Source organism: Rhinopithecus bieti, unplaced genomic scaffold (assembly GCF_001698545.2).
Source record: "Rhinopithecus bieti isolate Rb0 unplaced genomic scaffold, ASM169854v2 scaffold_8675, whole genome shotgun sequence".
NCBI classification, from domain to species: Eukaryota; Metazoa; Chordata; class Mammalia; order Primates; family Cercopithecidae; genus Rhinopithecus; species Rhinopithecus bieti.
In genome coordinates this window covers 3,818,668-3,829,102 of record NW_016806447.1, presented here as the reverse complement: position 1 = coordinate 3,829,102, position 10,435 = coordinate 3,818,668, and the positions used below count along the sequence as shown (strand labels likewise).

The 10,435-nt window shown below is 43.7% G+C and overlaps 1 protein-coding gene across 5 annotated transcripts in view; it reads left to right on the top strand.

Moving 5' to 3' along the window:
* Window positions 1-10,435, top strand: part of SHROOM3 (shroom family member 3) — a 214,262-nt gene that overhangs the window by 115,279 nt on the left and 88,548 nt on the right. The window contains exon 1 of one of the 5 annotated variants that reach the window (XM_017876547.1): window positions 107-741. The exons of the other annotated variants lie outside the window; for them this stretch is intronic. The gene's annotated coding sequence lies outside the window, so the exon portion shown is untranslated. Of the gene's footprint in view, window positions 1-106; window positions 742-10,435 lie in introns of those variants that run through there. 5 annotated transcript variants of the gene reach the window in all.

The following is a 10,435-nucleotide window of genomic DNA, read 5'->3' as shown; positions in this document are numbered from 1 at the left end:
TTTTTTTTTTTTTTTTTTTTTTTTTTTTTAAGCTGTGAACTTTTTACCTTGCTTCATTCATGCTTCATTTGATCAATTACTAACTATATAGCCTCTGAAAAGCAAGCGCGGGCTTCTTAAAGTTGATATTTTGCTTTTGGATTCCTCTGCATTTTACAGTGGGGGGAGGGTAATTAAGGCACCTTTCTGATTGAATGGGCAGAGGGACTGAGCGTGTGTGCTTCGGTCCCCTTAATACCGCAAGGACCCGAGGACCGCGGAGGGGCGAGTGGAGCGCGACGCTTCCACCCCAGAATCCGTTTTCAAACCTTAGGGAGCCTTCTTTGCCATTGAAATGCAAATCCGGTCCTGAGCTCCCGGGCCAATCCGGGAGGCTTCCTGTGGGATTACCTGGTGGCGAGCAAGCGCCGAGCCAGCGCCGAGCCAGCGCGGCTCTTCGGGAGCGGCGGGCGCCGGGTGGACTGCGCGGGCTCGGGAGGGACGCGAGGTGTGTGAGCGCCCCGCATCCTCGGCGCCCCGCGCGGGATCAGCGTCCTCCAGCCGCGCTCCCCGAGCCCGCCGTGCAGCCATAGCAGGGGCGCGGTGGCGCGGGGCGCTGCTGGGCCGCCCATTGTTGAGCGCCTTGGGCCCCGCCGGCGATGCCCGGCGCCGCCTCCTTGGAGCGGCGGCGAGGTTTGAACTTGGCGTCGGCCTGGAGCCCCGAGCAGTCCTGGGGCGGCGGCCGCGAGGCGAGTGGCGATGGTGAGTGCGGAGGGCGGCGGGGCACGGAGTGGGAGGCGGGGGCCGGCCGGCTGCTTTCTGGAGCGCGTCTATTTCGGGCTCTGCGGCGACTCTGGAAAGCCCTGTCTCGAGGAAGGCTCCCAGGGGCTTTCACGGCCAGCACCCCGGCTGATGGGGGCAGGTGGCGTGCTCCGAGGGTCTCCTGACACTCCTGGGCCTTGACTTTTTATTAGAGAGGCAGTAGCTGCCACTCCAAGAGGAAAATAATTGTTGATTATTGACAGCATGAAAACTTTTCGGAAGAAATGATCTGTGAAATATTTTAATTTTGATAAATTGCTTCCCACCAGGGCCCCTGCTGTGTTGAGAACGCCTTGCCTTTCTTAATTTTACTGGATTTGTTTCTATAGGAAAGGTTCCTGAAGTGCGTTGAGGGGCACGCCTACCCCCAACCCCTACTTGCTCCAGATCTTAAGACAGTTACTTAAATAGTGTGTTCCTTGTCCTGCAGCAACACTTAAATCATGAAAATGAAATTATACCTGACGCCGGCTTTACTCCGAATTGCCAGAGGAATAAAACTTTTGCTGGTGGGACAGGGGAGTGGTTACAAAATTTCAACACCTGGAGCACGCTCTGGGGTGGGATATTTTCTCTTCCTCTAAGATGTATTTTGGCATTACCTTTTTCCCCTCTCCCTTTAAATAGTAGTGTTATTGTGGCACACTGTGTGCACGGGAGCTTCTGCACTGGGAGCAAATGGGTGCCCTGCATGCGGGTCATCTCCATGGAGAGATTGCTGTGATATCGGGGGTTCAACAGGAAGTCCTAGCACAGAGGCTTTTAGAGAGAGTTCTGTGCGTTTTCTGTTTTTAATTAGTTGTTTTAAAGCCTAGTTAAATGTCCATTTCCAGTTAAAAGCACCCTGGTCAGATATATGGCTACATCTTTCCCCCAAATAATTTCACCAGAAGTTGGTTTACATTTTACATTTATTTTGATGGTTATCTTTTTTTCCAATTATAAAAAATTACACAATCGTTGCAGAAAAGGTGTAATATACAGAGAAAGAAGTAAACTGTTATAACAACATGTATGTTTTGTTTGCTAAGACCTAGTTTTTCACAGAATCCTAGTCATTTGAAAACTTTTCAGCTATGGACTTTTTTTTTTCCCTCCATTGTTAACAATCCTGATTTAGGAACTAAAGCTAGGAATTGACAAGGAAATAAACTTACTTAAAAAAATGTTATAACCAACAATAACTTATTCACATTGCCCATGAGTTGGAACAGAATTTATTGTGGCAATTTCTCTTGAATCAACTTCCTACATCTGTTCCTGGCAAATGGTTTCTGTTTGTGCAGCCTATTTTGTAAATACATCTCTCTACCATTAAGGCGAGGTGCCCAAACACATACCCGTTTCCAGTGCTTGTAGCTTGGCTCATATAGTTAATATGTTTATTGGCTTCTGCATCACAACTACCTCACCATACATTTGATAAAACCCTGGAGAAGGTTACCAAGGGATGTTGTAGAGAATTCACTTCCCTGGAGATTTTAAGAAAAGGATAAACATCCATCTGCCTAGGATGGCTTCAGAGCAGTACTGTCTGGATAAAGGAAGACTAGGTCACCACTCTGAACCTCAAAATTGAGGAATTCTAAAATTTGTTTAGAATTCCTCAATTTTGACCTGGGACCAGGTCCTCTGTGACCTGGGACCAAAGCAAATTAAGGTTGCCAAAAGTACCTGAGCCCAGTAGGAGGTAAAGCCTTGTTTTGATTTATGTGAAACAAAGGTCTTTCTTTGGTAACAGATATGTTAAATTATTCTTAGGAGTTATCAATCCTTTTCTATTATGCATAGAAAATCAATGATTTAACTGCTTTCTAGGAAGGTATAGGTGAATTACAGTATCAATTCTGTGATTTTAAAGTAAATGAACTGATTCATGGGAATTAAAAGTTTTGCCTAAAAGGTGGGCAGGGTGTGTGTGAGGAGTGTGCCTGAGCTTTCTCCACTTTTAACCTAGTGTTATTTTTAGAATCCTGTCTTATATGTTAAATCTGGTTACATTTTCAAAACATCAACATTCTACTGTCTCTTCAGTGTTTATTCTTGCTTTCCCTTTGCATGCAGAACCCATATAGCCCTTTGACCAAAATCAGTTATTCTTGTAAGGTCTATTCGAGGATGTTTCCCTGGAGTGCAGCAGTGCTGAGGTTTTGCTGGTGACTTCCAGAAGGTCAGGATTTCATGGGTTGCCGCTTTGTCTGACCTTCTATTTGACAGAAGTATCCTGTAATTCTAACCACCGTGTGACCTCAATTGCCTTGACACCTTCCTCCCCTTCTGTAGTATCACTTGAACAGGAACTGTTTCCTCCTTCAGGATCACTGAGAGGGGTTCACTTTCTATGGAAGGTCATGTCAGAAAGAAGATTGGGAGATAGAACCTGGTGGCTGGGCAGTCTTCACCTTGCCTGAATGAGCAATGCCTACATTTCACAGCCTTTAGCTTGTGAGATTTCTTCATGCATGTCAGAAACTAGTTTTTTTATGCTGTTGTAACACCCAAAGAAGGAATAGGGGCATGAACAATGGTCATTCATTTTTTCAGCAATCATTTACTGTGTGGGAGGCATCTCAGGAACTGGCAATGGGTTCCCTGCCCTCAGAAACTCGTCTTATAAGAGGCAAAATGAAACATGTTAATAAGCTAGTGCCATTCTGAAGGTGTAGAGTACAGGGGATAAGAAATTAAGTTTGTTGTAAAGTTAAACATACACCATCCTATGACCCAACATTTCCACGCCTAGGTATTTACCCAAGATAGGTGAAAACAAATGTCCACAAATGACTTGTACAGAATGTTCATAGTAACCTTATTTATAATGACCAATACCTGGAAACAACCCTACATCCATCAACAGGAAAACGGGTAAAGAAACAGTGGCACATCCATACAGTGGAATACCACTCAGCAATCAATGGGAATGAACTCTTGATACAAAAACCTGGATGAGTCTCAAGAGCGTGTTAACTGAAAGAAGCCAGATACAAAATAATAATAAGCAATTCTATTCATGAAGTGCTAGAACAGGCAAAATTAATCTGTGACAGAAGTCAGTGGTTGCCAGTGGGTAGAGATTGACTAGAAAGAGATAAGAAGGGATTTTCTGGAATGATGGAAATGTTTTATGTTTTGTTTTTCATGATGGTTTCATAGGTATACACAATTATCCACCCCCATCAAACTGAACACCTAAGACCTGTACATTTTATTGTATGCAAAGCATTACCTGAATTAGAAGAAAAACTTAGGTTCTAGAGTTAGACAAGAGTACACATCCCACATCTGCCTCTAGGCATATATTACCCTGGACAAGATAAATGCCTCTGAGCTGCAAGACATTGGACAATAATAGAACATCTTCATAGGGTTGTTGCAAAGATTGAGTTAATGACTGAAGGTACTTAGCTTAGTAAGAACTCAATAAATGTCAGCTACTATTTCCAGGCACTGTGATAAATATAATATGTGATTTTGGAGTTGATGATAAAGTATTTACACTTTTGTGAAAGCCATATCATTTAAGATTATCAAGGATCTTATATTTACTGGTATCCTTACCATTATTACTATACATACCTCCATTTTGATAAGTCTTTTTTTTTTTTTCCGAGACAGAGTCTTGCTCTGTCGCCCAGGCTGGAGTGCAGTGGCGCAATCTTGGCTCACTGCAACCTTTACCTTGCGGGTTTGAGTGATTCTCCTGCCTTAGCCTCCCAAGTAGCTGGGACTACAGGCACATGCCACTACACCCTGCTAACTTTTTTTTTGTATTTTTAGTAGAGACGGGGTTTTACCATGTTGGCCAGGATGGTCTCAATCTCTTGACCTCGTGATCCGCCCACCCCAGCCTCCCAAAGTGATGGGATTACAGGCGTGAGCCACTGCACCTGGCCCTTGATGAGTCATTTTTGAAGGTTGTGGGGATTTTAAATGTGAAGTTCTTGTGTACGTGATCAAAATACTACTGGGGTTTGGTTTTGCCAGCAGAAGTAAATTCCAAAGAGAGGAACTACCGACTAGGCAAACTCCCTTTTTTTTTTTTCCCCCTGTGGACTGATTTAATGATGATTGTCGAAGCTGAGCCCCCAGATGAGGCTCACATCTTCTGGGAATCCAAGTGAAAGGTTAACATACTATAGTCTCTTCCCAAAGATGTAGGTAGGAAAAAAAAAACTCAATCTATCAAAATTAATGTCATGCTTTTTTAAAAAAGGGACAAATTATATAACTTGAATTTTCAGTAAAATGCTTTGGACAGAGTGGTAAATTTATAATAGTTTATTTAATCTATTAAGCTTCAATGATTTAATTTAAGTTCAACAAATCATTTGGGAAAGATGTTATATATTTTGCCAACTCCAAGTGAGGCATTTTGTTGTTGGGTTGGTTTAATTCATTCAGTAAACATTTGTCAAACATTTACTGAGAACGCATTAGCCTCTGGGAATTCAATGATGAATAATAAGACATTGTACCCTCGAGGGTTCATAGACACTCCAGCCACAAGTGTGAATGTGTACACATTTCTTTTGGAATTTTTCTCAGAGCAGAGAGGTCTGTCTCGGGCTAGTCTTTTTGTTTGTTTTTTTGTGTTTTGTTGTTTGTTTTAAAAGCCTCCTGCTTACAGTGGAGGTTTAAAATCCTGGTTCCTTTTAATTGATGTTATTTTCTTAAACATTGGTGTTTCTCATTAAGGCTTCCCTTGTTATTCCTTACTAAAATAGCAAAACAAAATGTTCTTATATAAAGGCAGTTGAGTACAGTGGAAAGGTCAGAGACTGTGCAAGCAGAATGACCTACGTTTAAATCTGAGCTCTGCTACACTAGTAATTTGGAGAGTCCTTTAAGCCACTGTTTCCTCATCTGCAAAATGGTGATAATAATACCTTAAGAGAGGTATTAATATTTATTAGGTTAAGGCCATTATAAGGATTAAGTGACAGAATATATGTAAATATAACTAGGTTGGCACCTGATAGGTGTTAATTCCTAACATTTATTGAGTACTTCCTAGGAGTCAAGTACTGTCTAATACTTTTTGTGTTGACTGATTTTACCTTCCTCACACTCCTATGAGGCAGGCACTATTACTATCCCTTTTTAAAGGTGAGGAAACCAAAGTCACAGGTTAAATAACTTGCTGAGGGTATGGAGGTGCCAGGGTTAGGACCCAATACCATCCTGTCTTAATCCTGGATGAGGTCCATAATAGATGTCAACTATCTTTCCCTTTTAGATATGATTAATTAATGGATGAGGTCCATAATAGGTGTCAACTATCTTTCCCTTTTAGATATGATTGTTTTATACCAATAAGTGGAACTAACTAGTGCCCTGCTTATGGCTGCATGCAGATTAATACTGGTGGTGGGGGATGGTTGACTCCTTGAATATGTTCTTAAATGGTTAATGGGTCTACCACCTTTGGGGGTTTGTGGGATGCTTGTTGGAAAGGCTCTAACGAACATGTATTTTCTTTTCCCAGCCCCTCACAAGTTCACCTGTCAAGTGGCCCACTCTGACACTATCCTTCGCTCCTTACCCTCAATGACTCCGATTAGGAAGTCAGTCGATTTATTTGTGAACAAAAAATTGGAGTATCATGGCTGCTTGTTAGAATTTGACCTATGCTTTGTGAGGTTTACGTAGGGATTGACATAGATGCAATATTTTCTTGGTCTCCAAAAAAAATAGCAAGGTAAGAAATGTGCCCCAGAGCACTGTTACAGTAAGAAGAAAAGTCTACCATTGATCCTGGATGTTTCATATTTCCTGTTTCCATTGGCATTTTCTCAGCTCCCAGATTCTGGAGAACCTTGAGCTAAAACTTTAAATAAAAATAAGTTCCAAGTGGTAGGTTGAAAATCCTACTGATTTAATGAAGACGAAGTCACCTTGACCAATTCATTAAAGTAATGTGTGGATGCTCAGGAGAAAAGGTAGTTAAATAAATATGGATCCTAGTACCTGTTCCTATGTGAGCCTTTTCACTTAATTTCTCCCCCAAAGTCCTGAGTGTTGTGCAAGATACTCTGGATTATTGGTCCTGACATCAGAGCCTCTCCACTGCAGTATGGGGTTAGCTAGGCAGCCAGAATCTCTGGACCGTTTCCTCAACCACTCAAGTGGTGCCACGTTGGTCTATTTCCAGACCCATCGAAGAAGCCCCTCAGCATGCAGAGACCTTTGGACTGAAACCAGATGGTGCAGAAAGAAGCCCCTAAGCAAAGTGTTGCTTGCAGCCCTGTATCAGAAGGAGTGCCACTGTGTACCAATTCTGTCCATCCAAATGAGCTATATTATTTCGGGGCAAAATGACTGGGAAATGAAAGTATTAGGACTCTGCTCTCTGATGGGGAAAAAATAAACTGGAAGAAGAACCTACAAGGATCTTAGCTGTCTGCTTGTCCCTGACACTCTTGAGGCCTTGTGCCAGGCTGCTTTGCTGTGCAAAAGCTCCACTTCAGTCTTTTAGTCTGACTCACAATAGACGCACATGGTTGAAGTTAGGAGAATTGCAGGACTGTCACTGGAAGTCCCTCTCAGCCTCTTCACCATCGCCTCCAGCCTCTTTCCCTCTAACATTAAGCCCTTTGTGTTGGTTCCCATGGTTACCTCCTCACTACTGGCAGCTGGAATGTGATAGTGAGAGGAGGCTGCCTCCCCTACTGAGCCAGGTCTGGCTGGGGCGGAGGCCATTGATCCGCAGCTGGATTTGTGAAATGGGGTCACAGTCCAGTACCTTCTCTTTGTCGTGGGTTCTGTACCTTTCCCAGGCTTGACATATCAGGGTTGCAGTGGGAGGGAACGTGGTGGGTGATGGACTGCTCACAGGGCATGTCCTACCATAGGCTGGCCTGGCCTGGCCTGGCTGTCCCTGACCTACCAACCTCCTCCCTGAGGTCACCCTTCCCTGTGTGAATGCCCATTCGGGGGAAGGGGCTGCTCTGCCTGGTCAGATAAAAATGATTACTCACTTCCCTACCTGCTTTCTGCTCAGATTCTGTTCCCAATACCATCTGTTCTTAAGATAGTCAACATGAACAAGGGCGGGCTCCAGTCTGGAAAGAATTTGCACCAAAGGCATGTTTTCACATCCAGCTTGGAAGACCAGGCAGGCTCTGGGAACTGGGGGATAGCATAGGGATTCAAGGTTCAAGACGAGAGCAAAACTAGCTGAGAGGTTTTTGTTGTTGTTGTTTTTGTAAGAGACAGGGTCTTGTTCTGTTGCCCAAGTGGGGTGCGGTGGTGCAATCATATCTCACCGCAACCTCGAACTCCTGGGCTCAAACAATCCTCCCACCTCAGCTTCCTGAGTAGCTAGGACCACAGGCACATGCCACCACACCCAGCTAATTATTATTATTATTATTTTTTGTAAGAGATGAGGTCTCACTGTGTTGCCCAGGCTGGTCTCAAATGCCTGGCCTCAAGTGATCCTCCCACCTTGGCCTCCCAAAGCACTGGGATTAAGGTGTCAGCCACTGTACCCTGCCCTGAGAGTTTGTCTTGAAGCTATTTCCTGACATACTATTTGGAGGTTTCTTAAATTCCTTCTCATTTAGAGTCTGGTGGGCCCCAGAGTTGAGGCAGGACTTGGAATTACAGGTGGAAATTAAGCAGCCCTGGTGGTGAGGGTGAGGGGAGGTAGTTCCTAGTAGAAAGCACCAAAAATCAACACTCCTGAGGAATTCAACACTGGAAGAATTGTTATGCTCTTCTTGGGACAAGGCAAATCTGTTTTCAGAGATCTTTCAGCCCTGTAGGTATCTAACTAAGCACTTAAGTGATGCGATTGTGGGAGAAGGCAGTTAAGGGCACACTCTGAGCCTATAATAGGTTGGGTCCAAGCTTTACCACTTCCTTTGTGATCTTGAGCAGGTTATCTAAGTTACATTTGCTTCAGTTTCTTTTTCTGTGAAATGAGGACAGCACTTCATGAGGTTGCTGTAAAGATTAAATTTGTTAGGTAAAAATACTTTGTATGTTGTACAGCCAGCACAGGTGCCAATTGTAATGTTTTTAAATGTTTTGAGAATGTCATGCTAAACTGAGGACATAGATTTTATCAGTCCTACTTTGTGGTGTATATGTCAGTGGGTCCAGAATTCCCTTGGAGAGGACAGGAAAGTGCTGGGGTGAGCAGGAACATATAGGATGAGGAACAAAAGAATTCAACCGTTTATGACCTACCCTATAGTAACTAAGAGAAAGGAAAAACGAAGGGGTAAGTAGAAAATCAGCCCATGGAACTATAGTCACAAACACCTTGAAAAGGTCTACGGTAAGCTGTAAACCATTACTTTTCCACAAATGGGCTGCAGTTTGGTACCTTGATGTCCATGTAAATTGTGCACCTAAAGAATATAAAGTAACCACTGGGAAAAGCTGAGTCCCCCTTTGGGTGATAGCAAAGGCTGGAAACATTTAGGTTTGATATTTGGAGACATTGAAATAGCATGGAATGTCTATTATATACCCTAAAAAGCAGAACGAATCTTGGATATTATGGACACAAATGCATTTGGCACGAGCTTAAAAAAAGTGCATGTGAGCTTCTTTCTAAGACCCAATAATCCTCTTGGGCAAAGTAAGGATTAGGCCTCCCTCACAAACAAGGCAGCGAGTTCATTTTTGCTAAGATTCCTCAGCTGATGCCAAATTTAGCAAGGGACTCATTTTTCCCCCAATGAATGACAATCCCCATTTACATTTTTAATGTCCACTCCTTTAGGCAGGTCTAGAGCTGGAGCAACTTATTTGCATATAGATGGGAGACAGGACCCTGGATCCTACGGACTACATTGGGATCCCCAGGGACCTTCCTGAGCCAGCGTCCCTTTACCTTACTCACTTACAAAAGGGAAGGGGTCTCTTACCCCAGAGCCTGAAGTAGGAAGGACTCAGGGGCTGAAAAAAGCTGGGCCCAAACTCATTCTGTTTTAAAGACAGCCTTGAAGATGCATTCACCAACAGCCATCCCTGCCTAGTGCCTGCCACTCCTGCTGGTGAGAGGCAGACTCTAGGCAGCTCTTTTAGGTTAACTCTGTCATCCTTGACCTTGAGGAACCCTTTCTTTCACACCAATCACTGGGTCCTCTATATCTATTCCCAAGGAACTCAGGTAATGCCCTGTATTTGCTGTTCTTAGCTGCAAAAAACCCCTCCACTTTGGATTTAAATATTTATATTCCTCCCCAAAGGTTTTGGACGTTTGTAGTTGCCCTTTTTAAGGAATTAACCTATCAAGACACCACCATCCTGTCACCCTCCCCATGGTGACTTTCCACATCCATCTCCCTTATGTAGACCGCGTTGACTCAACGATGATAGCACCTGTCTTGTAATGGTTGTTAAGCCACAAGGTAGATAATACTTTGCACCCTTTTCACAGATGAGGTCCTGAGGTTCAGAGAGAATAGTGGCCAGGAACTGGCAGAGGTCAGATTAGAACCCAGGTTGATCTAGCTACAAATCCTGTGTTTGCCTCCCCAACAAGACGGGAAGTCAGAAGCTGTCTTTTATTCTACGCTGATTCCAACTCGGAGCCTGCACGTAGAACATGCTCATCCCTTGTTGATGTAGGTATGCAGATCATGTTTTCTTACTTGGGATTTGCCATGTATGCCCCCCC